Raw genomic sequence first — 6,715 nt, 5'->3', positions numbered from 1 at the left:
TAAGGATAGATATGAATATTCTGAAATAAATACAGTATCAGGCAATGGATCCTGAACCCGCTGGTTCTGGATGAAACGGTCTCTTTAAATACTGACACAACTAGCTGGACAACAGCCGCAGGAACAGGCTAAATTCTACTAAATCACTAAAACGCCAGTCAACATCATCAATCATACATTTTTGCCACTAGAAGTGTTTGTCGGTACTTTTTGTCATTTGTACCAATGATACTTTTCGCTACAGACGAACATTAGATGTTACTCACCAGGCCAAAAGGATAGTTGCAGCTCGGCATCAAACCGCATCTCTTTACCCAGAGCTGTCTCCAGTGGTGGAAAACCACACCAGGATTCACCCTTGTTTTGCTTTACACAGCATTTAGTGTCATAAAGTGGTATTACAACATGTTGAGGGACGCAGCTAGTTGGCTAGCATGCTCAGTTCAGTAGTTATCTCTGAAATACAATAGATGGAGGTCTTGGTCATGACATCATCACTGTGGCTCCTTCACATACTATTGATAGTGTTAGTTCATATTTTTTGAACATTTTAAACTAAAATTCTGGCCACATCTGGCCATATCTTACACATTGCCCCTTTAAGGAGCCTAGTTGGGATTGGACAGGTTGAGAAATTGTTGAAGTTAATCAATGGAGCTTCATAGAGGAGAAAAACAGTCTAAATATACTGTATGTCTGGTTTTACAGCTGTTTCTAAGGTTCCCATGTTTGAAGATTAATTGTTGCAGGTTGAGGGCAGGAAGTGAATGAATTTTGTTCCTAATAGAATTTTATCTTTAAAGAAGCTCATGAAGTTACTGCTACTACTGAGAGCTATAGGAATACTTGGATCAATAGAGCTATGACTCTCTGTCAGCTTGGCTACAGTGCTGAAAAAAAAACATAAGGTTGTTTTTATTTGCCTCTATTATTGAGTAATAGGCTGCTCTGGCATTACAGAGGGCCTTCCCATATGTTTTTAGGTGATCTTGCCAGACTAAGTGGGATTCTTATATCCTTTCAGGTTTTTTCCATGTTTGTTTTAAGTTGTGGGTCTGGGAGTTCAAACGTGGAGCTAACCTCTTTTGTTCTATTGTCTTCTTTTTCAGAGGGGCAATAGAGTCGCGTGTCATTCACAGTTAACCTGCAGCACTATAAACAAAATGGTCACTTAGGGAGGGACTAAAGTTAGCATAGGAGTCCTGTGTTATGTTGAGACATGGCATTGAATTGATGATGGAATCACTCCCTTAAATTTAGCTACAGCTCTATCAGGTAGACATCTAGTGAAGACATTTTTGCCTAATGACTAATTTCAATGTCGTCGATGCTGTGGTTAAAACACTGAGTGGGTTTATTTACATTCTGAGAGAAGCTGACAAATAATGAGATAAACACAGTGCTAAGGCCGTCGTTATCGACGTCCACATGAAAATTAAAATCACCTGCTATAATTACAATATCTGATTTAAAAAAAAAAAAAAAAAAAACGCGGTATTGGCTGTAGTGTTTTCCAGGTTGGCTGTGAAAGACTATAAACAAAACTTTATGATTGGGTTTAGGTTCAGGCTTGATTAATAGGCTTGAGTTGAAGGTGGCTGCAGCTCTACCTTCCCGGCCGGTGCCTTGAAGAATGTGTGTATTAATGTGACTGGGGGGAGTGGATTCATTTAGGCTAGGGCTATTCAATTAAAATTCAAAGAGGTCCAGTTAGACAAAACGTCATCAAGCAAACGTCCCGATCGTTGGTCCAGGGGAGCGAACTGGAGGGATTATAAATAATAACTTCTCTAATAATAATTAAATGTCGTTTTCTCATTTAAAGGAAAATAAGGGCTGTAATAAGTAATATGTACATAGCAGAGAGCTTTTTGAAAAAATAACACAATCTTCAAATAAAGTGCTTAGCTTTAGAAAAATGAAATAAAAAGTGTATCTTAAGTTTCTCCTTTGTTCTTTTCTTTTTAACTCCATTTCACAATTTAACAGTCTCAACTATTTTTTATAATTAACACTCTCCAAACATTTTAACAATTGAACAGCTTGAACACCTCCAGTCTCGTCTCTCCCCTGTGTGTGTATCTGAGTCAATGACTCAATTTGCAATGAATGGCTGAGTAGCATCACGTGAGATGATTCACAACATAAGCAATTGGTCTGTGAGTGTCCTGGGCTGCTAAACCATTGCTGTAAAGGCAAGAAAAGCTGCGCCGGGTATAATCATTTCAATTTTATTGGTTTAGGTCCGGATAGGAAGGCTGCCTATTAGTGACCTTGGATTTAGGTTAACATATTCGTCAAGACACAGGCAGGTTTCAGTAACACAAATTATATCAATATGTTAATCTGATATTAGATCATTTACTAATACAGCTTTAGATGATAGAGATCTAATGTTTAAGAGTACACATTTAATTCTATTCTGTTGTAGTATTGCAGTGGTGATGTTCATTTTTATTAGGTTCTTATAAATAACTCCTCCTCTGTTTGATTTTGATTTAATTAATTTAAGTCGTCAGGGGGCAGACACAGTCTCTGTGGGGTTTTGGGTGGGTGACTGTTCTAATGGAAGCGCAGAGAAGCGTGTAAGACTGCAACTCTGCCTCCTGGTCTCAACTCTGGGTTGTCATGGTTTTGGTCTACAAATAAACTTGGTCAGAATCCTAGGAATGAGAGCTGCTCCATCCAACATGGGATGTGTGCTGTCTGCCTAATCAGACCAGGTCTTTCCTAGAAAGTCTACCAATTATCTACAAAGCCCATGTCAATTGCTGGACACCACCTTGACAGCCAGCAGCTGAATGATGACAGCTGTACATGTCATCACTGGTCGGATTTGAGCAAGGGCCCAGAGAAAACTACAGAATCCGACATTGTCTTTCATATGTACACACTGACTCAACATTAGTAGTGTCATTACCATCAACATGAATAACAATCTTACTATATTTACACTTATCGTTAGCCAGCAGTTTTAGAGAGGATTTGTTGTCACTGCTAACTTCACATTTCTCAAGAGAGTTGCCATTGAAACAGAGCTGGTTTCTCAGCGGAAGTGTCGCTCAATGGGAACAACCTGTTTGAAACATGAACTGGTTGGTGGTGAACCATGGGCTTCTGCTTGGGGCAGTCACCCAGCCATCTTGGCTTCCTGGCTGCTCGTGAACTGCCCATTAGAGAGTAGGAGCTACGCTAGGTCAGCTTGAACGGCTACTCGGGGCTTGCTAAGTACAGCAGCTAATAATTGGGTTTCCATGGTGCGAAGCTGCGCATCCAATTCACTGAGCTTCTCCTCCATCCTGGCAAATAATCTACATTTATCACATGTATCATTATCACAAAGGGGCCAGAGCAATAACTAAACATAAGACACACTGATCAAGAGCAGGAGAGTGAGAGGAATAAGGAGAAACCATGGCTAATTGCTAAGCTAAAGAAGCTTGCAAACCTGAATGGTATGTAAACAACTGTGGAATTGGAGAGAAAGTCACTAAAAGATGGAGAGTGCTATGAGTGCTTGAACACAACAACTGCAGCTTTAAATGTACAAAGGGTAACCGGCTGCTGTAATGAAGAAAGTAACTTTTTAAGTTTTGTCTATAGAAGAACATTCAGGAGTTATGACCATCTTACAATAAAAAATGAACTACCTCAGTTTATCCTGCGTGGGCTTTTTATTTAGCATTACACCTGCAACGTATTGCTTTCACTTGGATATTCAAGGGCAAAGGTATTCTACAGCTATGGTTTTCTCACAGTAGGGCTGAATGTTTAATTGCATTTGCAGTAATACCGCGATGTGATAAAACAAAATTTTTCTAACTGCAAAGGCTGCAATTACACTCCGGTCACGTGACATGCAAGCCAGAGTAGAGCACTCGGCTTTGATAAATACACTGGATAAGCGGCACAGCATGCCCTCCTGCACATATTCAAGCCAGGTTGTCATACCGGAGCTATATAAAAAATGCAAGCTGAGAGTAGCAGTGGAGCTGAAAACAGCTGTTTTTCAGTACTACAACTGACATGCTTACAAGGCTATAAGTTAAACAAATCAGTCAATATACTACTGTGATTGAAGTAGTTAAATAAAAATATGTCATTCATATCAGTTCATGCATCATCTAATTTCATCATGACATATAGGCCTGGCCTACAGGAAAGAACAGTTTGTTTAATCTATCTAATATTGTGTTAGTCATAATATAGAATGATATATTGCTTGTGTTTGGTGAATAATACAGAAGATAAGGAACATATAAAATGGAAAAAGGAAAGGAAAAAATAATTGCATATTAAATTGCAATTGGTTTAAAAAAAAAAAAAAATTTGATTATTTTCCCAAATTGTTCAGCCCTAGTTTACAGTACAACTAACAGAAACATACAGAAACACACCTGACCTGTCCTGGTCATGGGTCAAAATTCCCTCTCGCTGCTTGCTCTCGGGGCTTGTGGAGTGTTGCTGCATTCGTCTGCACCATTAGTGGTGCGTCGCTGTGCTATTGCTCTCCCCTGCGGAGCCTCCATCTCGCCTGGACAGTGAGTTATCCACCTCCTCCATCACCCCCTGTCTCAGCAGGCTAATACGGCGTGGGCTTGTTGTGGCTTGCAGCACTGAGGCCTTCCTGGTCAGCCATTAATACTGACCCATTTCCAGGCAGCTGTCTAGAATTAAGAGATGGAAAGGCATGTGGATGATTCTACCTTTCTTTTGAACCTGCCACATAAACAAAGTCTCACAGAGTAAAATTTAAAAATGTGTAGAATGCTTGACAGATTCCTGCTTTAAAGTCAACAGTACAGGTGCAAATTCATGTCTCCTTCTGTCTATGTTTAGTCTGTATTTTCTCTCTGTACTTACTTTCAAAACATTTTTCCTCCTGGCAGTCTGCAGGCTCTAGAAACTCTTCTAGAGATTAGCCCTGTGAGTTTCATAATGCTTTTGTTGCCTTTAGCCTGTTTCTCCCTTGCAAAAGGTGCTTTCTGAGCTTTTCTTACTTTTGTTGCAGGGTATTACTTTCAGTATTGCATCAAAGTTCATCTAATTTGTTGTCCCAATTTCCCTTGCAGCCGTCGGTCAATCATTGGGGAAATGTTTCAGAGGAGCTCGAAACATGAGAGAGGAAATGAGCCGAGACGGACGTGCCGAAAAACACACCGTGGGAGATGGAAGCAAGCGAGACAAAGGCAGAAATCAGGTAGGAAGGATGAGAGGGAGCAGAGACTGAGACGGAGAGAAAGAGAGGAGAAGGCAGGTGAGCTATGAGCGTGCTGACCTTCCTTCTCGCTGTCAGAATAAAATAAACCCAGCACCCCCTGCCCCTCTAGCTGGATCACACTGCCAGTCCATCAGCTGTCCCATTAACATGTCAGAACAAACTAAACAAAAAACACAAAGCACCAGTGAGCAAGAGGACGGATGGATGGATGCCTTAGCTTGGAGGAGGACCGGCTGTATGGATGTGTAGTGAGAGATGTACTGCTGAGCATTGTGGATCTGTCATCAGTCATTTCTCTCTGTCTCGCTTTCTTTTTCCTCTTTCTGTCTGCAAACAATGGCACAGCCATGCACCAGCACCCACAAGCCAGGCACAGAGAGGTTAGGGATTGTATCTAGTTGCATGCTTGGAATATTATTCAAGATTTATGAAAAAAAAAAAAAAAAAGTGAACTGAAATATTATTAGAATCTTGCGTCTTTTAGTCAGCGCAACGTTTAAGTGGGTCACATTTTGTGATCTTATAAGCAGCCCTAAATTATGCTCCAACACTCTTCCCCCGTCTCGTCTGCAGTTCACAAGGTGTAGAAGAAGATGGAGGGAGGCAGCCAGGCTCGATGACTGAGCCTCTCCTAGCCAGGATGCAGATTGTCTATTTGTTTATATGTTTGGACTTTTAATCTTGTCAAGTGGGTTATAGAGCACAGCTGTCGGTATACAAAACCAGTGGGGTAGCTGATCTAATACATTGAGCTCTTTTTACCTCCCTGCATGCCCCCTACTCTTTTCCCTCTGTCTGTTTGTCTGCCTCTACAGCACAGATGGACCTACAGTGGCTCCTGGTGGAGCTCTGAGGTACTGCACTGAGGACTCAGGGATGCAGTGGATGTGTGAAATCCTTGACCTAGTTTTTCTCCTTCTGCGTACATTGCATGTGTCTTGTTAATCAAATCGGTGTTTGGAAAACTGGTAGACTTTTCTCAAAATGAATAGCAGATGAAGGAGACTAGAGCAGTCTCCTCGGTTTGACAGATTAGCTCAGATCCATTGATTCTGAGTAAGAGAACATCGCACCAGACTGGCATTGAGCATAGCTGCTTTCATGGATTCTGGCATCGGGGTGAGGGTTAAATCATATGAGAAAAGCTCTACCATAGTGTGCAGTAATGTGGAAAATGAGTAGATTCTTTAAAAAAAGAAGGGTTTTTCTCTTGTAAGCAGGACTACATGAAACATACAGACACCAGGTTTTTCTTGTGATCGTTTCCATCTCTTGGGGACAGCTGTGGGGAGATGTATTGTTCGCACATTAAGTCCACGGTGAATGCAGTCCTGGGGAGAGATGTCTTTTACTCACATACAGTATTGATTGAGTCAGTACACGAGCAAAATTTCTTCACAGATCTTTAAAATCTTTTAGGCTTAAAGTAAGTAAAGCTTTTGCTACATTCCAGGGAGAAAAAGGGCACAGCAAGTCATCGTGTTTCTGGAGCTC

At 41.0% G+C, this 6,715-nt stretch overlaps 1 pseudogene; it reads right to left on the bottom strand.

Moving 5' to 3' along the window:
• Positions 1-2,710: 2,710 nt before the first annotated feature.
• Positions 2,711-3,366, bottom strand: LOC147817691 (uncharacterized; annotated as a pseudogene).
• Between the last annotated feature and the right edge of the window lie 3,349 nt (positions 3,367-6,715).

Source organism: Seriola lalandi, unplaced genomic scaffold (genome assembly GCF_002814215.2).
Source record: "Seriola lalandi dorsalis isolate HSWRI2012SDOR001 ecotype SW California unplaced genomic scaffold, Sedor1 jcf7180002054916, whole genome shotgun sequence".
NCBI classification, from domain to species: Eukaryota; Metazoa; Chordata; class Actinopteri; order Carangiformes; family Carangidae; genus Seriola; species Seriola lalandi.
The sequence above is the reverse complement of the archived record's forward strand: the minus strand, read 5'-3'. Positions and strand labels throughout refer to the sequence as shown.